Here is a 23,362-nt window from a genome sequence, read left to right on the forward strand (position 1 = left end):
TAGCAAGCCACAGGTTCAGGATATAAGAGGGGTTAATTACTGCACAACCAACTTACAAATTCTGAAGCCTTAGAAATGATGACCCAAAATGCACAAATGACTCACCTGAAAGATGAGGGCTCTCAACTTTGAGGATTTTCCTTAGGAGGCATACCAAGCTAAGGGGAGAGTCCCTGACTGCAAACCTGTTGCTCCGAGGAGGACTGGCTCCATTTGTCCTCCAGCAAAACCCCATTTACACTCCAGTTGAATCTGATCTGTGGTCAAAACTATGATCATGTTTGTCCTCATTGACTGAGGATCTTAGCTTTCAACAGAAGTGTGGATCTAACAAAAAACCATTGTATAACCCTGTTGTGGCAAAAATCAGCAGATGTTGTGGTTACACAAGTCAGGACAAAGTCAGCAGATATCTGCCAGACTAGCAGATATTTTTATATTTCACCAGAGTCCAGAGTCAGCAGATGTTTTTATATTTCACCAGAGTTAGCAAATATTGTGGTTCAACGGTCTTTCCATCAGGGTGGGTGCACCTGCCACAATGCACAATGTGATTCAATCATGAAATGGAGAAATGCACGTGAAGATCTATCAGCTGAGACAGTCCATGGAGTACAGGATGTGTTAATGCAATGGGAAGGCAAGGGTGGGGTTGCATCTGCACCCATGCATGCACTGGTAAATGATGCTCAAGAAAGATTCATACAAATCAAACAAGAATTAAAGGGCCTCTACAATAGATAGGGGATTAGAAACGTTTTAAAAAAAAGCCTGGAGTCCTAGCTTGTTTAATCCCACCAAATGAAAGTCAGGAGGAGAGATGTGACTGTTCCTGAGAGGGAATAAATGTCAGTAAGGGTTAAACCAGAGTATTGAGCAATGTTTAGTTTGAATACAGACTGTATCAACCACCCTTCCTCTCAAGTGTACAGGAGGAGTGCAGTTTCTCTGTGGTGAGTTTTCACTGTGGAAGCTTTCCATGATCCCATGGCTATGGGCCAGGCCTCTGGCACAGAGGAAAGCTGGAAAATGTACCTAGAAAATTTGTCACCCATACCCTATTAGTCTCAAATCACAAGTTGCTCCAGAACAGCAAGATCCAATCATGCAAAATACTTCTGCTTATCCCAGCCAGTTGATTGAGATGGTCCCTCACTGAGACCTCATATGTGTTGGGAAAACAACACCAGAAGGTGGAAAGAGATTTTCCTGCAACAGCTACAAAGTAATTTTTGCAGGAGTGTATAGGGTGTAGCAGAGGAGGCTGGCATGCGCACAAGTCATGTGTAGGACAAGTGTTAATATAATTGCAGGCAAACAGATGCAGAAGCTTGTTGGACGGGTACTGAGATAAGGTTTGTGCAAGTTGATATGAAAAGCAGATCCAGAGGGTCTGCTTTTGGGTACTATGAGGACAAACTGAATGACCATAGTACAAGCTGCCATGTTATAACTATATCTCATGTCACCACTGAAAGAAACTGGAAACACAGGTTTAAATGCTGTCAAATATCTTGCAGGTGAGCGTTGGGCTGCATTTGACTAAAATAATTTGTCCAGCTGGGGTTACAGCTCTTGACTTGAAAACATCGTGGAGAATGTCTGCCCCCTGGTAATTTGTTTCACAGTTAATTGGCCTTACACTTCAAATCACAAGCCTACCTTTTCATTTAAACTAGCTTGACTTCAGCTTCAAGCCAGTGGTTCTTGATATACCTTTAATGCTACATTAAAAAATTCTTAGTACCTGCTATTTTCATTCAATGAAGGCATTTATTCACTATCACCTCTCTATTTATTATTTTAATGTGAGTGGAATGACCTCTTAAAGCCTCTCACACAGGCATTTTTCCCATCAATCAATTTTTTGGCTCTTTTCAGTGTCTTCCTATATCTGACCCACCAATGACATAGCTGCTGCCTGTCATTATCATTATAGCCCTGATAGCATGCATCCAATTTTCCCTCTCCTGGAAGCTGAAGAGCAGGAACCAACTGTCAGGAGCTTTACTGGATGTGGCATGGAAAGGGTTAAGCCACCCAGCCACCAGGAGCCAGCTATAAGCTATAAAAGATCTGGGGAAAAAAAAAAAAAAAAATATAAAAGGGTGGAGTTGATTGCTTAGGGTAGGTGTGAATGTCTGGGAGAAGAGTGTTTCAGTCTTGTTAAGGTATGGTATGGGAGACCTGAGTGCTGTTTTGGGGGGAGAAGAAGTGGTTTGAAGACTGGTAGCTGGAGGGAGACTTGGATGGATTTAATGGGACCGGATGATTTCGGATAAGGTGTGAGCTTCTGTGGGTGGAAGGATCTCAAGGGGGTGACTCATCTACCTTGGTAAACCCTGGAGTGCCTTGATGTTTTAGTCAGGTGTCAAACTCTCTGGTGGGAAGTCATGACCCTTTGCCACAAGCTGGGCCAGGCTGAGTCTGAGCCAGCCCAGAAAATGGATGTCTGGCAGTATGTTGAGGAGAGGCATCTGGGCTTGCTTATCTAAACAATATATGTTTTCACATGTCTAAAAGGAGAAAATTCAGTCAGTATATCTCTTCATAAGATTAGTAACCTAGAAATGTTAGGCTTGCTTCATATTTCCTCCCTTCAAATCAACATGTAATCTTGAAAGGAAGAATCTTTCCTGACAGAGGTAGCACTCTTTTAGTTAAGTTTTAGATCATTCTGCTTGGTGATCTTCAAACATTCTCATACAACTTCTACACCCCCCCACTCTCCAAAAATGGGGAAGATCTCAAATGGATCTGTTCCCTTGTTCTGGTTTGTAACTTCTCAATGGCTTAACCTGCTGCTGGCTGTGAGAGTCTGTGGGGCAGTGAGGTCCAGAGTTCACCTCTCAGTAACATGCAAGATGCAGTTCACATCTCAGGCTCATGTTTTTATTTCAGTGAGGTTCAAGTCACATTTTCAAGCTTCTCCTCACAGTGTGAATTGCAGTTTTATTCTGAAATGAGAACCAGGGGTCTGATGTAGTATTACATCATAGGGTTCAACACAGGAGCAATACTCTGCCACAGATATTTTGGGAATGGCAGAGGAAAGAAGTGACCTTGTCAGATAGTTGGATTAAGGAAACGGTACTAAAACATGTAATGCAATGACAGCATTTCCATTGACACCCAACTGTAGGGCAGCCTCAACAGCATGCACTTGTTCAACACCAGCTGTTCTCCTGCTATAGTATTAACAAAGCACAGCACAGTGACATGGGGGGCTGTTACCCCCTATGTATGTTATAGGCTATTGACAGTTTTAATGTTTCACTGGGTCAGGTATCATATATTGCACACTGTTTGCTGGAATTGATAGCATGATTAAAATGTTTAATTAAAATGGAGAATGACAAAACTCTTCCTTTCACACAACTATGTTTGCCAATCATGGGCGAGAGTGACTGCTATTATGCTCTTGAAAAACATGTGGCTCACTCCTAACCTAAAGATGTCTACAGAGCTAAAACTAAATCCCATGAAAAATCCCTGTGCAGAACAGGATGTGGCCATGCTGCAAACTGGGAAGATGACTGAAACTACAACGGCTGCCAGAAGGAGCTGTTCTGGGCCCTGCTGCAAAATGCATCACCAAGCACTGTTGCCCCCACTGATGGTGAGCAGCCAGAGGAGGCTGGTGGGGGTGAGGATGCCCCTATTTTCTTCACACTGCTCTTCCCACCAGCTTTGACCATACTGTATCATGTACTTGGGTTTATATGCAGGTAAATCTTCTGCAAGTGCATTTGTCAGATTCTCTAGGCAGGGAACAGGGTGCTTGATGTAAACCATGTAGGCTGTTCCACTGATGCTGGGGGAATGGGAGAGACACTGCAAATAGCCCCTCCTGGCTGCTCAGCACCCCTTCCCATTTACATTACGTGTAGCAGGTGTGAAATACAACTTTCATTTATTCTACCTCGTTTATCTAAGGACAAAGATCTCACTCAATTTGAATATTTTCTTTACAGAACTATTTTTTTCCCCTGTTCCTCCCTGAAGTTTTTGGTGACATTCTTGAGTGAGGTTTTTTCAGGGAAAAGGCAGCTGGTGAATGTTCAGGTTCATATGGCAATTAGTTCCCTCTTCCATTGAGGTTACAGCACAGTAGAAAGAAAAATTGTAGTGGTACCCACCATCATCCAGAAGTTAATTTCAGCTGCTAATTAATTTTTAATTTGTCTGGGAAACTTTTACCCACTTTTCAATTCTTCAAGCAATTCCTGAGTTAAGCCCCCAGCTGGTATAATTTGATTGATGGTATTGAGCCCATTTATATGAGCTGAGGAGCTTGTCTGCTAAAATCCTCATGAACTAAACCAAAGTTATGGGGCTTTGGGATTTTGGGGTTTGTTGGGTTTTGGGTTTTTTTTGGTCAGTCACAAGACAAGCTAACATGGAATTTATATATTAGAAACAATCCAGAACTACTTTTCCCCATTTTGATTAAGCCAGACTTGCGTGCATTACCAAGCCTCTTGGAAAATACTATTTTTTCCTCTATTATTTAAGTTCTGGAAAATTCCTTAAAAATCCATTTTTCATTTATTTGTGCAAGCCTTAGCAGCCCATTAGCTGACATCAGTCCCAACATGTCCTCCAAACAACATCTCTTCAGACAAATAAACTGATCACGGAGAAGTTCACTGGGCACAATCCCTGTTCCTGTGGTCTCTTTTTAGAGTGCATTTTCAGGCACTGGTCTTTGCTCAGGAGGACACTGTCTCAACCTTTCGCTCAAGCTGAGAAAAATCTAAAGTATGGTGGCTCTTACAGACAGCAAAATGAAAGAAAAATTTAGGAAGTAGGTACTGTTCAGGCAGTGGCTATTTTATAAGTGAGGTCTTCTGGTTATGCTTATAGCAAGATCTTACTAGTTCCAGGAGAACTGGTCTGCTTAGCACCTCTGTTGAAGAACTTGTTGGAGTTATAGGTTTGCTGAAGTGAAGAAAAAAATGACAACCACAAATCCCCTCCAAACAAACCACCTAAAACCCCCATGTGAGTGTGTGTGTGTGTATATATATATATACTTATCTAAATTAAAACCCAATTCAATAAAAATAATGCTGAGATTTCTGGGTGACTTTCTTCAAGGTATAGAAAGCAAGTGGGAGGACTGGGACGGGGTGACTTTACATCTCACTGCTTACAAGTCAGTTCAGGCAGGAAGAACCCCATAGAAGAGATGTATATTTATGTATTTGGTTTATATGACAAGGTAAAACCAACACAAGTTATCAATAATACAGTACAACCTCAGTTCTAGGCTCATGACACAGTCAAAGTAGGGGAGAAAGCCATCTCCAGAGGTTGATGGATCTTATCTATGGTCTAGGGATGAGTAATCGCATCTCTCCACTGACTCTTTAGAGGGGAGACATGACTTATTCAGACTTAGACTTAGGTCTAACTTTTAGACACCTTAATGGGAGCACATGAATCCCACTATGACTCACACAACACTGGAAAAAATATGCAAACCTCATAACTGTAAAGCACCAACCTCTGGCAGGTTTGCTGGACAGTCACAATTTTGGGAGAAACTCTTGGACTCTGCAGTAAGCCCAAGTCTGCTTAGTTTAGTGAGTACCCTCCTTCATTTCAGTCTGAGTTTCTTGTGCTACATTAAAGTCCTAAACCAGTTATGGCTTCTGTATCTAATGAGGTAATAGGGCTAAGATAGATATTTGTGCTGTATTTCTTAGGGAATTCCTTACTGGGGATATTATTGGATCCAAGTTTTCGAAGCATGTGGTCTTGGAGAGTTCATCCTACTTCTTTGTTTATTTTTTTAAGAAATGACTGCTTTTGCTTGCTTATCCATTTGTACAGGCTGGGTTTTATAGCTGCACTTCTCTTTGTGTCAGATACTAAACTTGGGGTGTGAAGTGAGACTGTAGAGTGGTGGGATGTTCTCTGGGAGAGACCAACACGAGTGAGTTACTGGTGTCAGTGTGTTGTACAAAAATAGTAAAACACTGATCCCATTCGTAAGAAAAACGGGTACCTGCCTTTTACATGTATTTACACTTCAACTTTTCTTTTACCTCAAATCATCCATTTAAACCAGCTTTTGTGTTGTTTTTCCCTTCTGATATGAACATGAGTACAGAAAAAGACAAGAAGTGAAAATCCATTAGAAAAAGCAAAATATGAAAAGTAGTAGGCAGTGGGAAGTCCTTCTCCAGCATCCATCCTTTTTGTCAGACTCCCAAATGCCTACAAAGAGAAGCCACTCTTGAACCCATCCAAGTCTTTTGGAGACCAAAGTAAATTGTTAGAATTATGTGTTATTGTCCGCGGGTGGCTGTGTTTGTGTTGAGGACAGCAATTCCCTTCAAAATACCTGGCAGAAACCCCAGTCCTATCCCATTTAAAGTCACCCCCAAATCAATGCTTGAAAATAGATGAAAGAATAAATAAAAAAAAACCTCTCTGAGAGAGCACTCAGAACTCTACAGAGAAAAAAAAAAAAAAGGGCTTTGCTTGATGCTGAGGAGAGCATTCAATATCCAGCAGGGGTCTGACCCTGCACTCGGGGGGGGTCAGCTTGGAAAGCAAAATGTGGTTGTTCAATGTGCGCATTGATGTGCTTTAATGCTAGATTTCCAGTCAAGGACAGTACGGTTCTTAAAGGCTCCATTTGTCAGACGTAGGATATTGCATTAAGGATGAAGTATGAAAAGCTGAGAGCCTTGAGCAATTATAGCTTTGTTTAAAATCTTCTCCAAAGAGGCAAACCACAAGGATTCAAAGGATTCCTTGATTTTTAACAGGGCAAATTTTTGGATGCTTGCAGGACCCCGTGACTTCACTGTAGTTTATCCCAGCAGGTAATCAGGCTTGTTGCATTAGCAGCCAGATCCTGGTTGAATGCTGCCTTCCTCTTGCCCTTTCTTGTTACTGTGAGTGACAGGCTGGTTTATTACATTAGGGTTACAGGTGATTTATGCTGGAGGGTGCTCTTGCAGAGACTCTAAGTTTGTCTCAGATCTAGTTTGGTCTAAAAATTGCTTGTTGGGGAAAGGAAGATGAGGAGGACATCAGTGGTGGAACCTGGTGGAAGTTTCAAGTTGGAAGTGGGAGTAAACAGGATACGAGTGAGAAGTTTTCAGGCTGTGCTTGCAAACAGACAGACAAAGGAGAAAAGAAAGCCCAAAGAGATGTGTGAGAGCTAGTGCTTGGCTCTTCACTTTGGTAGAAGAGGCAGCTGGTGAAAATATTTACTAATTATTTCTGATTGTGTAACATTCACTCAAAGGTGAAGGGTGGAGGTCTGCACATGAAAGCATATCCTGGTCTTTGGTCTTGTTGGTTCCTATCGTATTCCCCAAGTAGGGAATGGATCAGCTCAACACAACCACCAGTTTGTCAGCACCTGTTTGTCATTGAATCTTTTTCTACTAACAACCTTCCACCCAGGTTTTTGCTGACCACCCCTCTTCCTTGTGCCTTCATCCCACCAGGAGGATGAGTACTAGCACTCATGCGAGCAGTCCCTGAGGACAACAGGGCTTGGACAAGTTGCCAATGTACATGCAGTATCAGAGTAAGTGTTTTAGATTGAAAGAGCTTGAGGACAGGCCCCATGTCCACCAGGGGCTCCTTAAGCTTCTCAGCTTGAAGATACTGGAAAACATACTAATGACAGTTTCTGAATTCAGTCATGTCTTCCTCTTTTCAGGAGGAAAAACTGTTGTCACATCTCTGTGCTGTTGCAGTAGACTTGGGTTGGAAATGGATGGCAAAGTAGGTATGCTAGGGGAAAAAGACCAGAAAGAAATCACCTGGTGGACTGGAGATTTTTGCAAGCAAAATAACATGGGCAGTCAAAGCCCTGCAGCCTGCAAACCCAGACCCCTGGGTTTGCAACTTAGTAAGTATAAGGATGAAAACATCAGTGAGGAGCACCAGAGAAAGTATAGTGAAGGATAAAGATGATGTAGAAACCTTACACAAAACCCTACATGAAAATGAACAGGAGGATAGCTTAGTTTAATTTCCCTCAGATTTATCAATCTTTTATCAGAAATTCTGAGTCACTTAACCACTTGTAACCACAATTTGCCTCAGACTTGGCCTATGTGAGCATCAAGAGTCCTAGAACAGCCCTAAGGAAGTCCACAGGATTATTTCTGGCTGAAAGACATTGTGGTCTTTATTGCTTAGCTACACTGGGTCTTTCTACCCCAAGCACTTTCCAGAAACTGAAATGGCAGTGTCTGAATACACACTAATAGGCATTACAATTAATTACAAGATTCAAATTAAAAAAAAAAAAAAAAAAAAAAGGAAATGGTTCATGATTCGTGTAAAATATTAAGTAAATGTACTGGAAGGAAGCTTGACTTTAATTAGTGTTAAAATGGAGAAGGAAGGGAATGATAGACTGCAATGAAATAAAGAAGAGGGATTGGGGTACAAAATGCAGAAAATTACTTTATCACTTTGAGTTTCCCTCCAGTCCCTGTGGGAGTCTTCTCATTAGGTGTGCCCCCGTGATGTACCAGAAGGCACGTTTCTAACTGCAGATTTGAAAGTAGTGTTTGACCAAAACCAACTTTCTCTGACTCTGTTAGAGATTTTTTTTTTTTTTGATGTCTTTAACACAATGAAATGCAAAGGACAAGCCAGTATTAGTTTCAGCCTGGAAACAGCAGTGAGATACCCTGGAGATCCTCTGCATAACGCAAAAGGGATGGCTCTGGAGTCAGAAGTAAGGCAAGGATTTGCTCAAAGTGCCTGTGCAAGGAAAAAAAAGCACACAGCAAATGTGATTTGCCACAAATCAAATGTGGTTTTACATCAGGTGTGGCTGATCTTGCAGTGTCTATAAAGAACCAACATTTCTAGATGCTTTAGATTCTGTGTGGAAATTTTTTCTAGAAATGGTTAACCTTCCTTTGGTCTACTTTGAAACCCTTCTCTATGGAAATTACAGCCAAAACTCCCACAGAACTTGGCAAAGTCTAGATTTCACCCTGATAAAACATCTCCTGGGTCATCCAAAGTCCAGCTGTGCCTAGGAGCTCTCCTGGTTCCCTGCATGGGCTAAGCCTTGCTGTTCCTTAAAGCCACTGAAGAGATGGCAGTGTCCTCTGCTAGACAGGTCACAGGGGTAAAGCAACTTTGGTGTCATGAGTTGGTGCCTTTGACCCAAAAAGGAGGGAATATATTTATATTTCTCAGTCACTTTGCAAAGGCTCAATGTGTGATTGCTCCCTTGTAGGCTTTACCTAACCTGGGAAAGGGGGTTTTGGATAACTTTTTGGATGAAGTTAGCAAAAGAAAGTTCATGTGAGGTGAAGTCTTCTCTCAACATTCTGGTTGTCAGAAATTCATCCAGCCTGTGATTTGTTATGATGCAGAGAACATGGGAGGAACAGAAAACTTTGCCGGAAACCCAAGCTCTGCCTTTCTGACACTGCTAATCACTAAACCCTGTGTAAACACTTTCCCTACTCAGTGAAGCAGTGTTTCTCTGCTCTCTGAACTGCCTAATCACCACATATTTGTGTTGTCCACAGGCAGCAAGAGCATGGTAATGGGACATAATTCAGTTCAGCGTAGCATAACCTTCATCCCCTTCTAAATTAAAATGCAGCTGTATTCTGGTGTGACATAAAGTGGCCTAATTCGGGGGGGTGGTGGTGGTGGTGAGCCATTTCAGGGAGATCAAATATATTTTACTTTAATGATGTGAGCTGTTCTGTGTCTACTGGAGCACTGAATGCTTTTTTCACACTTGGACATGTTCATTGACAGAGGCACTGTCTGCCTGTAAATTTTTTTCCCCATTAAATTAGATTAGCTCACTTTAGGATTATATCTTTGAGTCTGATTGAACAAATGTAGCAATTTAGCCAGGCGTTACAGGATTTCCCCATGGATGCTTGATGAGAGATGCTCCATGAGAATGATACACTTAATTAAAAGACAGAAGCTGGAGACTGATACAGATGTACCCTGGCACAGCAGCTGGATTTATGTCAGGGTCTCTTTGCTTATTGAAATTGAAGTGGGGGATGAGAAGAAATCAGGGCTCTTATCACAGAGGAAAGAACAAGCCCAGATCCCAGCCAACATTATTCAATGAAGCTTTAGCACCATTCCAGATGCGACCCAGCGATGGGTTCAGTCCTGGTGTAAATAGTGACTTTATGCTTTCCATAGAACAGAGGTGGGGATGCTCCATTCACACACAGTGGGGCTGAAAGCCAGCAGGGAAGGGAGCTTGTGGGGGATCCTCATTGAAAGGGTGTCAATATGGGATGGCCAAAATCCTTTTGCTCGTTTAATAAATGAGCAACATGGTGATATCCTGAATCTGATGCCCTTTGTTCATCCCAGGCACCCTGAATCTCCCGTCATCTTTAGACAGGAAAACCCTTCTTGTCCTGTTATCTCCTTTATTTCAAAAGGGAATTATAACAAATAGCAGTATTTTTCTTTCCCGGTAGAGGGAGGTATTGGCTAAACTGAGGTTTGCATGCAACAGCCTCGTGGCACCTCGTGCTAAAGCAGCTTCTCACGCCACTTATCCCAGGTAGTAAAAGGCTTTATAGAAAGCTGGGGTCTGTGGAAATCAAAAGCACTCCACTGAGCACCAGCAGGGTGGGAGGGCAGGGAAAAACCTTTCAAATTTTGAAGAAAAATACTTTTCTTTTTCCTTTTTGCCAAATGCAGTTTTGGAAGAAAAATATTTCTAAAGAAGCGTGGGGTTTTTTTAAGAAAAAACAATGAATGTGTTTTAATCTAAAACTGTTCCCCAAACACTCACATTTTCAAGAACTGCACATTTTTTAATTTCTTTGTTTCCTTAAAAAAGGCAGCAACAAATGTGTAGGGATATGGAATGAAAGAAAGGCTTTATAAGTATCTTGGGAGAATAAATGGCTCTTTGCAACCAGCACTGCTGTCTATAATCCCTTTAAGAAAGCAGTGATTGCTTTGTGGGGAGAAAGGTATCTTTTTGGAGAGAAGTGAATAGAAAGATGACATCAACTGATCTCCCGCATAGTATTTATTTTGCTGCTGGTACTTACTTCCATCTGACATGCACATTTATTGGGTTTCAGCTGACTCGTCTGAACTTTTTCAGACATTCGGTAAGCCAGCATTACCTGAATATTTCTTGTAGAAAGGAAGATTTTGGCAAGGCAGCACAGGTTTAATCAATTTTCCTCTCTGATCAGTCTGTCTATAGGGTTCCAATTAGCATGGTTGCTTTATGATTAGTGTTTGCATTATGAATTACTCCTGTGCCAAGGATGCTCCCCACTTGCTGCGTGAATTTGATGCTGCACAGATCCAGAACCTACCCCTGAAGCACTGCCTTCAGTGTATGCTCCTGGGTTACATTTCTGTATCTTCTGAAGCTATGCTCAAAGGGAGGCAATTTAGAAGAAAGGACCCAAATAATGTGTACATATTTGAACCGAAAACTGGAGGAAGGGACAGTTTTCTGGTCTGTGAGTTGAACTAGGGGGTAGGAAATCAGGCAACCATCTCAGTCCTGCTCCTGGCATGGAATAAATTTGACAGGTAGCTTTCTCCTCCTGTTCTACTTCCTACCTTTTATTCATCTTATTTATTTCCTTTGCAAATATTGCTCTGTTTTTTCTATAAGCTGGGTTCAGACTGATTTCATTATCATTATCACACCTCACTATCACAGGAGTGAGGATTTGCTAGTATTAGGAATAATTTCTCAATTTCTAAAGATAGATGAAACAGGTCTTCCTAGTGCTTCATCAGAGTTTAACAGTGTTTCCTCCCTCTGTAAAAAAGCAATAGAGTTGAAGATTGACAGTAGCATTATCTATTACAGACTGCAAAAAGAGAGACAAGAAATGGTTAGTTCAGGACCAGTGGATGGGACATTAAGTGAAAGCTGATGACTTTCCCCTCCTTTCCCTGGCTGTGACACTAAATCTGTGACACTGAGACCCTGCTGGCTCCCTCAGTCCACTCCCACTTAATTTTTGTGATCAACCCTGAGACTGAGGACTGAGGAAGGAGGGAGGACAGAGGTAAGGACCTTCATTCATGAATTGTGAGTGGAGCAAGAACTGGCTAGAAGAGACTAAAATATTTACTTTTAGCTACCAAGGCCCCTTCCATATGAAATTCCTGAATTTAAGTTAAAGTTCCAGCAACGTCTGTGTAATATCAACTTGCAGAGGCAAACTCTGGTCTGTTAAAGCACAGGTGAGGATATACCAACTCAAAAATTCACTCAAATGCATATACATGTAAATCAGCCCCAAAACATGTGTCTTCATCTGTGGTCAGCAGAGAGCACTATGCCACAGCCAAGGCAGTCTGTTAATTAACTCCTCCTCTGCAGGAAGAAGCAATAGGTTCCCTGTCCTCTCTCTGCCAAGTAAAGCTCCCCCATGAAAGTACTGGTAGCATTTTTTAGCTGTTTGGGTGATTTGGGAGAACAAGCACCATTTTCAGCAGTGATATAGGGCATCACTCTGTGGTAGAAGTCTGTGCAGGTCTGAGCAACCCCATAGTGATGCTGGACTCGCTGTCCCAGAGCTGGGGGTCTTTCAGGGTGCTGAGAGGATCTGCGTGGTGGGACCATGCTGCGGCCATCCCAACTTGGAGGATTTCCACTGGGGCTGTGTTGCTGCAATGAGCAGTGTAACCCCAGCCCGCTGGGCTCAGGCCAGCAGCAATCCCTACGTGGCATTTCTGTTCTGGTGTAAATTCCTTTTTCTGGTTGAACTTAAAATACTGTTGGAAATTCATTAAACTCTGCTGAAAAAAAGCTGTTCCAAAAGAGATGTCCTGCTGAAATGTGTGGCACAGCAGTAGGGGTTCAATAGTAGGGGTTGAGCTGTGATGATTCAGTTTGCCTTTCTGGTGTTGAAGACATGCCTGTCTTCTGTTCACTTTGAGTCCTTGTGAAAACCTTCTTCCCTTTGCACAGCTACCATCCAGGTTCACGTTGAGTGATTAAATCCCTGAGGATCTGTCTTCTGTTATCTCCTACCTTGCACATCGTTCTGTGCCTCTGCACTGCTCTAGGCTTTCACAGGCTGTTTTCCCACCAGGGAGCTCACGTCCATCCTCCTCTGCATTTCCTAGTCTTCATTACCCTCCATCTCCCTTCATTTGTAGTTTTCGTTTTCCGGTCTCTGACCTCTACCCCTTCTTCTTAGCTCCCTCTCTCCTCCTCTTCCTCACCCAGCTCTTCCCTATGATACACTTAAGTTGCTGCTTTTCCAGTTCTGAGTCTTTGTCTATCTTGAATCACTCACTGGATAATTTCCTTGAGCATAAACTTGTTCTTGAATGGAGACCTGCTCTCTGTCCACCTTCCTGGGGCCACTGCTGCAGGTTTTGGGCTCTTTTGTAGTCCCCTCAGCTTTTCCCTACATGATGCACTCCTTTCCCAACACTTGCTTTCTTTGTTCGCAACCAAACCCTGAACTGCTTTCACGGGAGTGTTTATTACAGCTCCAGACTCTTTCTGGAGTGGTAACAGCCACTTTGCAGCTCTGCGAAAGCCAGTAAAGTGATGACAGTCTCCCCTGTAAACCCTATTTTACCTTGTTCAGTATTCTGAGGTCTTTTTGCAGTTCTTTGGAAGTTTTCCCACCCTGAATACTTCAATATTGCCAGCAAACTCTTGCCACCCGTCTCTCCACCTATGAGCATCCATCTATGACCTTCCCAGTCATTGCTGGGCAGCTTATTTTCGGTAAAAGCAGCTGTTCCTGCTCACTGGAGTTGCTGCCCTGCAAGCATGACCCAGGCATCTGTTCCTTAAGGCCTGAGGCACTTGGGGCGGGCAGCTGCAGGAGGCGTTGTGTTCGGTTGTCAGTGGGGTGATCAGAGGGCCCAGCTTTGGCACTGTCCACACCTGCCCCCTTCCCCTGTGTGCTGGGGACCCCTTGCTCTGTCCTGCTCCCTGGTGCCTCACCTCTCCCCTATACACCCCTCACCCTGATTGAACCCTGTCTCCAAGTCCCCCGTGGCAAACCCCAGCTTCCACTGCAGCCCCATCCCCCTTCTTTCCCACTCCCCCCTTTCTCCCCAGTCGTTTTTGCCCCACCTTGCTCCCTAGCCCTTCCTCATCCTCTCTCCTGCCTTCTTATCCATCCTCCTCTTCCCTATCTCTCCCTTCTCCCCAGACCTCCCATCCCTCCTTCCTCCCCTCCTCCTTTCCCATAATTTCTTCTTCCTCACCCCTGCCTATCCTTCTTCCCCATCCTTCCCCCATCTTCCTCCCCATGCCCATCCTTTCTCCCTCCCTCTTTTTTTCCACCCCCCCCTTTCTCCCTCCCCATCCTATCCCCTCCCCATTCTTCCCCGTCCCTCCTCCCCCAGCGCCTCTTCCCATCCCTCCCTCCTCCTCCTCCTCCTCCCCCCCGCCCCATGCCCCCCCGCCCGCCCCCTCCCCCGTTCCCCACCGGCGGCAGGGGGCGCTGCGGGCCCGGCCCGGCTCAGCTGGGCTCGGCTCTGCTGGGCTGGGCTCGGCGGGGAGGGGCGGTGCGGGCGGTGCCTGCTTCCCTCCCTCCGTCCCTCCCTCCCTCCCCCCCCCCCGCCCCGCCGCCCGGCCGGGGCTGCGCTCCCGCGGCAGCCGCGCAGTCGGCGCGGCGGCTCCGAGCCATGCGCCCTCCGCGGCGGGCGGGCAGCGCGCTCCGCGCCCAGCAGTCGGGCCCTTCCCGCGGGACGGTACCGCTCGGGGACTAAAACTCTGTGGATACAATGAAGTGGCTCTGGGATCTCTTGGTTTAGCAGGAAAAATTAAATAAACCAATGTAAGTTTCTCTTTTTTGTTTGCTTGTTAATAAAATAATAAAAAAGAAAAAAGGAGAAAAAAAAAAAGGAAACCAAAAAGACGTCCGGTTCCGAGCGTGTCGTGGAGGAGGAATTGGTAGTGCCGGGATTTCCCTTTCCCCAAACTTTCCCCTCGAGGCAGGAGGAGCGGTGGCACCGGCACCGTGGCCGTCCCGTCCGGGCAGGGTGGCGGAAAGGCTACCGGGGCTGGAGGAGAGAGAAGTTGGCTCAGCAAAGCTTGCGCCGGGGTGTAAAAGCGGAGGATATAGGTATATAGATAGATATTTTGCTGTTGAAGGGTAACTCTGGTGGAGAATCGGTCTAGTTTCCATCTCACTTCCGCACCCAGAAGTGCCGGAAAGAAATAGCAACACAGAAAATACTCTGCAAATGTTTCGGTTAATGTCATGTGGCGTCAGATGTGTTGGAGTGGAAATTTAGTGGCACGTTTTAAAGGAAAGAAATGAACTAGAATGGGTATTTCTGCAGTGGCAGGAAAAATGTATCATTCTCCTCTATCATGAGAATATTACTGGTATTACTTGTTGTAAGAACTGACATATTCTAAGTATATATCTTAATGGCACCACTCACCTCAAAGCTATTTGTAGACTACCTCTGCTTAAACATTTGGAGTTTTTACTGGCACAAATTAAAAACTGGACTTGGCTTATGCAAATAAAAGGAAGACTGTGCTGCACTCTGGCAAGGTGATCATGATTTTATTGAGGCAGCCCCGAGGGGAACAGTGACATACTGGGAGCACTACAAGAGAGAACGAAAGCTGAATCAAAGCAAAACTTATGCAACCAAAGTGTGGCTGCAATGGAAACAAATCAGACCTTTTTATTTTATTTTTCCTGGAGATTTGGGTGGGGAGGTGGAGATGAGCTTCTGGAAAGTGGAGAAACACACAAACCACGCACGCCTATGGCAACAGGTCTTGTTTTGTCTGGAAAGGATAAGCTGAGCTTTGTGAGTGTTTGAGACGAGTCTTTCCAGTTGTAACAGGGGCAGCCGCTGATCCTGCGGATGGGCGTCGGATCTGGAGCTGGTGCCCCCCGTTTATCCCACTGCCGGGTTGGTGAGCAGCTCTTCCCAAAACACAGGGCGAATGGTGGAATAAACGGAGTGATTCAAAGAGGATTTGTCAATACTAAAAATAAACAGGCCCGCAGATGTGTCCTAGAGGGTCATATCCAGGCACAGCATTTTCAGGGCCAATTAGCCGATTTCGGCAATTTTCCTTGTGTGTGTCCTGTCCAAGGTGCTGAAGTTCATTTTGCTGCGATTTCCCAGGATTTCGGGACTTTGCAGAGTGGTCTTGGAGGCCTCCTCTCGTCTGAAAACAGGGGGGAGGTTCCCCCCGCGTGATACGAAGAGAAAGCAGGGATGTGTTTGCAGACACGTATATTTGATCCGTCCTTTTGGCGTGGGAAAGCAGGCCAGGTGGAGACGCAGATGGATCCGGTAGATCCTATAAGCTTTTGGTGGCAGAGAATTGAAAAGGTCAGAGCTGTGAGGCGGTGAGGAGTGAAACCCCCTTATTCTAATGGACCAAGAAAGTGGTGGTTTTGAGAGTGTTGCTGCTGTTGGTTTGAGTGCATTGCCTCCGATGAGACATCTGGTTCTGAAAAAGTTGAGGAGAGCCCAGTGTCAGGACGGGATGGGAATGATGCAAATAGGATTGGAGTGATGTCCACTGATTTTGGTAATTATTTTTTTTTCTGGTGTAGCCTTTTCAAATGGCAAACACAGTTGACAGCTTCAGAAATAGAGGGTCCTTAACTAAAAAAACATGTCTTTTGGGGGCAAGTGTCTTGACATTTAAGCAATGTAAGCCTGTCCTGCAAGTTGTGATATTTTTAGATTAATGTGCCAAAAGGTCTCAGACTTAAGTTGTGGAGTTTATGTAACCTTTGGTTTGAGGCAGATCACAGTATTGCCTGAAATAATCATAGGTGAATATGTTACTTAAGTTGTATGAGATTGGAGTTCGATGTTGTAACGTGGTTTTTCTCAGTTCTCAACACTGATTCTGAATCCATTCATAATACAGCTTTGTACTTCTGTCTGAGACTCTAAAAGGGTTTTATAAACACAAAGGGTCAGATTCTAATGCCCTTGTTTGCATGGAAAAGTAGTTTATGCTGTGAGGAGTCCTGCAGATTTAAAGCATGCAAAAACTCTGTACAGTATGGTAGAGAACTGATATCATTCCATACGCTCAATCATTCGTCAGAGCTCACAAAGGTATTCGGTTGCATCATTGGGTATGTAGCCTAAATACCTTGACCATGAAGGGTGTATGTAGACCATGAGACTTCCTGACTCTGAATGACAGCTTATGGGTGCAGACGTTAAAACTGAAACAGAGTTGAAGGTGTTATATTCCTGGCTTGAATCAGAAACTGGCCTCAGTTCTTGCTATGATGGACTAACACCTGTGGCACCAGCTAACACCTCCCAGGACTTTTACAGGCTGCAGAAAAACGTTGAGTAGTTGCTGTGTTCTTGATTTAAATGTGTTGTCAAAATTATATTTTAAAATGTACTGGTAGGAAATGACATCCTGAGGGGAATGGGAGATTTATGAAATATAACTAGTTTTAATCTCATTAGAATACCCTATTTATGATATTAGACAGGGATTGACCCTTTCCTCTCTCCTCTCCTCTCCTCTCCTCTCCTCTCCTCTCCTCTCCTCTCCTCTCCTCTCCTCTCCTCTCCTCTCCTCTCCTCTCCTCTCCTCTCCTCTCCTCTCCTCTCCTCTCCTCTCCTCTCCTCTCCTCTCCTCTCCTCTCCTCTCCTCTCCTCTCCTCTCCTCTCCTCTCCTCTCCTCTCCTCTCCTCTCCTCTCCTCTCCTCTCCTCTCCTCTCCTCTCCTCTCCTCTCCTCTCCTCTCCTCTCCTCTCCTCTCCTCTCCTCTCCTCTCCTCCTCACCATTTTCTGTTTATTATCTTGAAGAAATGCTCTGTGTATGCTTGTGAGTAAAGAACATTTTGGGTTGCATATTAAAGCATGTTGGCGGTCGTTCAGAAATCCTGGTCATGCTTTTCAGAAGGAACAAGTTATTATCTGTTATCACCTCAGATGCCTTAGTTTGTGGAAGCTCAATTTGAAAAACATAGAAGAGACCTATTGTTTTCAGAGGGTGGGTGCTCAGTTCTTCCTGAAAATTACTACCTTGTAAGTTGTCTCCATTCCTCCTCAAGAATTACTTTGGAAAATTATAGCTCTGATAGTTAAAAGGTGACAACAAGTAATTTCTCAGATCTGTTAAATAAAACTCAGGTATCACAGAAGCAGCATCACTCTTAAGTATATGCTTGACTTTTCTGGTTTGTGTTTACATGCTGTCTTGAGGTAGGGCCTTAATCATAGTATGAAGCAATTTATATTTGAAATTCTGTCATTATTTCTCACTTTTACCCTCTAACATGGAGAAAAATACATAAAGTCAATTGGGTATATCCCTGTTTGATTATAGTGAATGTCTCTTCCATGGTGTCATGTATGGCTGCAAATAGTTCAGATAAACGTGTGTGTACTTATCATTTAAATGCCATTGTCCTGATGAACATCTACCAAAAGAAGATGTTGGTTATCTTTCTATTGATCCTGGTTTATTATTTACTCTGCAAACCAAACTGATGGGCCCACTTTGACCTGACTCTGTCTCTTTGGGTTTCTCTTGCAAAGTAACAGTTTCTAAATCAGGAAGGAAATCAGGTCACATTTCTGACTCTGCAGGATTTATCTCATTGCTCTTCTTTCAAAGTAATTAGAGTTACTAATAATGAGGAAAAGAAAACTTTTCCAGAACTGGAATGTCCCTAACCCCTCTCTCCTTCTTGCAGTTTTTGTGTCACTGAAGAGATCCAGGTAGTTCAGAAAGTTTGTTGTAGAGGACCCTTTTGCTCCATTATACAGACAGTGATTTCCTTTAAATGTAGCTGCAGGTGATGTGGTCACTCTTTCTTTTCCTTAGACTAATACCATTTCCTTATTTATTTCGCACTCATTCTGGGATGGTGTTACTGGACCGGCTGTGCGATGCCTGGTTGCAGTGGGCAAGATCCCACTGTGGAGCTGCTCAGATTTCAACCTAGGAGAAGAACAAGGAGGCATTTACCAAAGTTATGCCCCATCCCAGCCCCTAAGCAGGCTGGGGACAGAGTGGACACACTGGTTTTGTTACATACATGTAGTACCAACTGTCATGATCACTATTTGTTACCCCCCTTTTTAGGTTTCTTATCAGTCTCAGTTCACAGAGGCATATTGCCAGGAGAGATAGCAAATGAACCACAAAAATTCCCTCTCTTCTAACATGCGCACCTTTGAGTAGATGTGGCTTAGCCTCCTGCAAGGAGCTCACCTTGTGAATCTTTTGTGTGCAAAATTTTCATTTATGTCAAAAGATCCCTTATCTTTCATGGTAAAAACATGCCTCCCTGCTCTTTGTAATGAACAAAGCCTTTTTTTAATCACAATTCTGCATGACAAGAATGGCTTGGGTTTTATTTTTATCATAATATTGCAAGAGCTTTTTAAATGTAGAGATATCATACATCAAATAATAATGTTGTACAAAAACATGCAGAAAAATTAAAAATTCTGTTAAGCTCTGAGTTTTTCTTTTTGCCATTTGTTATTTAATTTTAAAATGAGAATAGTTTCTTTTCTATCTTAGAAAAGAATAAGTCCATTCTTTCACAGATTATTTATTTCATCTTTCATTTTGAATTGAACTTTCCTGGTTCACTAAACTTCTGCCAAAGAGGCTTTCTACTGCAATGCTGAGAGCTCTACCAACAGGTTATACATTCTTTTTAAAGCTTGCTGGATTCCCAAGGTACTAAAAAGCTTTGCATCCAAGTTATCCTTTGAAAAATATCTGCAAGTTGTGCTTTATTAATTTTAATCCACCTCCAGTATTAGTATGGGATATTTAAAAAGTCTTACCGATATCAGGTTCATGTTTAAGTGTATAAAAGTTAGGTAATTGAATGCAGACCGTGGGCACAAGTAAGGTGTCTGTGTTAGAAGCAAGGAGTCTCTCAATGTTCATGGCATTTTCAGGCTGATTTTGACTAATACGTCAGGTTTGGGGCTTTTGGAGGGGTCTTGGAAGGGCAAGTTGTGAGACTTTTTTTGCTGTTTCTAAAGGCTTTAGAGAAAATTGAAAAATCTATGTGATAAGAAGTTATGGAAAAACTTGTCCATGGGCAAATTTTTCCAGGACCCATTAGCTGAATGAATTAGGTATTAACTTTTTAGGCCAAAATCCATTCTCAAAGACTGTATTATTTATGAAGTGATTTTTCCAAGATTCTTTTTCTTATCATAAGATGGTCACTTTATCCAAAGAAATGGACAGTTTTCTTAGTGCCTTGGTGATTGAATACACCACTGTTCCTTCCGACTGGCTTGCTGCCGGGTCTATCAAGCTTTACGTGCATCACGGCTCCAGGTTTACAGAACCAGATGTCCACATGGTCCTGGGTAACCAAAACAGGACAGCACAGAAAGATCATTTCTAGTGATTTTCACTGAGCAAATATTCACCCTGTAGGAGCCAGCTCAGATCTTATGCCCTGCTGCCAACCCACTTCAGTCCTCCGAGGAGCATCTCTGCTGCTGGGCTGTGCAAGGGCAGACACTGCCTCTGGAAAATCCTGAAAAACATGAACTATATCAACTACAAAGTGATGATTAAATAAGCAAAAAAGCCCCCACCATCATGCAAAGCTTGTAAAGAGGAGCAACTCTGTGATGAATTTTTTGTTTTTTCCCATGATATATCTACCAAAAGTGGACATGGGGCTATGGAGAGAAGTGTTAGAGGAAAGCTTTTGGTGATGGGAAAAAGCTCTGTGAGCGTCTGCCTCACTGGAGATGCAGCTGAAGTCTCTGAATGGTGATAGGGTGAAAGGAGAGGGCAAAATAATAAGGGGGTTTAAGCCCAGACTGAACAGCTCTGAAATGCATCATTAACGTGTTACAGCCTGACCTATAGACAGACATTTAATGTTGTCTGAGGCCTGACACATTAGTACTGTTACGTAATGCACAATTATAAAATCACACTAAAGCCTCTTTAAAATACCTACCTGATTATAACAGGGTAATTATGCCGTGTTTAATAGAGCTGGGTGCTGTGGGGAAGAGACTCCCCTGTACCAAAACCTATTCCTTTCCCTGCCATGTTGGATGACAGTCCTGTCCTCTTGGACCTGGGAAGTCCTAAACCCTCCAAAGCTCTGCCACGGCCGTGTGTCTGCTCCCCACTTCATGTGCCCGTGCCGACTCTCGTGTTACAGGGGTTGTCCTTTCCTTGTGGATGAGAATTTCTGGCCACTGCTGCTCCCCATATTAGTACAGCCAGCACAACGGCGTGACGCAGCCACCCTCTCTCTCTCCCTGGGGCCGAGCACATCATCTCCGCTGCCTCCCCAGCCAGATTTCCAGCCTCCGACACCGAGCCATGAGTGGCTCCTGTGCTGCTGGACAGGCCAGAGGTGTTGCCAGCAGTGTCTGCAGCAAGAGGGTCTGGAAAGCACTGCAAGTATTTTAAGAATTTTTTTTTTCCTTTATCTCTTTTCAACAGTGTTTCACGTTGAGACGTCTAATCTCCCTCGATGCGTGCATGTAATTCTCATTCATGTGAGCGCAGGGGCTGCTGCCGGTGTGTGCTGTGTGTTTCAGGGAATAATCCCTTCAGAGTTGCAGCATGTGGCAAAGTTCCCCCCGTTTGCTGAAGTCCTCGTAGCTCTTTTTTTATCATGTGTTCATCAAGCAGAGGGATGAATCCTCCTCTTGGCTCCGCCAGCATAAATCTAGATTGAATCGTTTGACTTCAGTGGAGCTAATCCAGATTTACACAGCCCTTTCCTGAGGACTTCCCTGTTTTTTTGCTGTAGGTGACAGTGGGTCAGTGTCAAAATACATCTGATTCCCTGTCTCCAACCATTAATTATTCCCTGGCAAAAGTTTCTGAGGAAGAGTGGTTGTATTTGAAAACAATATAAAAATTCTGTTGCTAATTTTAGAAAATAAGGGGGATTTTTTTCCCCTCCTGTTGAAACTAAATATAATTTGAAAGATAATGTGTGAAGATTTAAATATAGCATGCAATTATACATTGCATATGAATAGTTTCTCTCGTTTTTAACATGTTTAGTTTATTTTTCCATCTTTCTCAGCAGACAGCTGTTAGATAAAGAGAGGAAAGTAAATAGTTGTTATGAAACCATACGTCATAGCTAAAAGGAAAAAAAAAAGGAATAATCATATGAATATGGGAAGAAAAAGAGAATAAATCCTCACTGTGCTTTTCCCCCTTGTCCCATTCTTTCTTGATACTTCTGTAGTAGTACTTTATCTAAAGAAGTGCTTCAGTACTTTAGTCCAGAACAAATTTCCTGTAGGTCCATTGAGCTCCTGTTCCTTCTGTGTTCAGGCAGTTTTGAATCAAGGTTCTGAGCTCTTCATGGGTGGATGAAATTGAGACTTTCCTAGGAAAGCCTCTGAGTTCTTGGGTTCCTTCTCCCTTAGTGGAAGTTTTGTTTGAGTTACACTAAGTTTGCTTTTCTATGAAGTTGCATAAACTTGACAACCCCCCAAAGTTTTGTCATGACCACAGGGTGTCTGAACAAGCATCTGCAAAGTGTACAGGGGTCCTTCTGGCTACCCAGGATGGCGTGTAGAACTTGCTTTCTCCTATAGCTGTCAAATGCAGCACTGCTCCTCATGAGCTGTTAGATCAGTGAAAAGTTGTTCTTTTTGTTAAAAGAAACCTCCAGCTTTCCCTAGGTTTTCCCCATGTTGTGAAATCTGAGTGTGCTGGGCTGGCAGGTCTTGCTCTGTGTGTTGTGAGCTCAATAGTGAGGACCCAGCGAAGCTCTCTGCTTTTTAGCTGCTTCTCAGGGCAGGCCACAAAGAACCTAGAAACACTGCACTGGGTCACACATTGCGTTTTCTAAAGAAATACAGAAAATGGCAAAAAAGACCCCCAAAATAATAATAACAACAATTAAAATAAATAAATAAAAAAAAGACCCAATGATTCTAGACTTCTGGGAACAGAGCAAGTGCCTGAATATGAGGTTATGGTCTGAAAATATTGAAAGATTCTGGGCTGTGGTTTTCTTTTATTAATTACCTAAAGTGATATTCAGAACCTGAAACCAAGGCTTTTAGACACATCTCTGGTGCCTAATTCTGCTCACTGTCTCATAGCAGCGTGAATGAGGAGACTGTTTATTGAAGTCAGTGATGCAGCGTCAACGTAAAAGCAACATAAGGGAGATGGAGGATTTGTTTACGAGCATAAAAGTCCCCTGGACAGTTTAACGCTAAGAGTGAAAATTACTGAATAGCTGCAAAGCACAGAGCTTAAATGTAGCTGAAATAAGTTTTCTGGAACATTTCCAGAACTATTTTAAGGGCCTGATCCAGAGCCTGATGAGGCCAAAGGTAAAGCTCCTTTTGACTTCTTTGGACCTGGTATTACACTTTGAAACATCATTCCTTCCCTGGAATTTTCTAAAGCTGGC

At 43.4% G+C, this 23,362-nt stretch overlaps 1 protein-coding gene across 4 annotated transcripts in view; it reads left to right on the plus strand.

Moving 5' to 3' along the window:
- The first annotated feature begins 14,591 nt into the window (after positions 1-14,591).
- LOC141925972 (sodium channel protein type 5 subunit alpha-like) overlaps positions 14,592-23,362 on the plus strand; it is a 223,740-nt gene continuing 214,969 nt past the window's right edge. For all 4 annotated transcript variants that reach the window (XM_074830944.1, XM_074830965.1, XM_074830954.1 and 1 more), the window contains exon 1: positions 14,592-14,783. The gene's annotated coding sequence lies outside the window, so the exon portion shown is untranslated. The remainder of the gene's footprint in view (positions 14,784-23,362) is intronic.

Source organism: Strix aluco, chromosome 1, assembly GCF_031877795.1.
Source record: "Strix aluco isolate bStrAlu1 chromosome 1, bStrAlu1.hap1, whole genome shotgun sequence".
Lineage (NCBI taxonomy): Eukaryota > Metazoa > Chordata > Aves > Strigiformes > Strigidae > Strix > Strix aluco.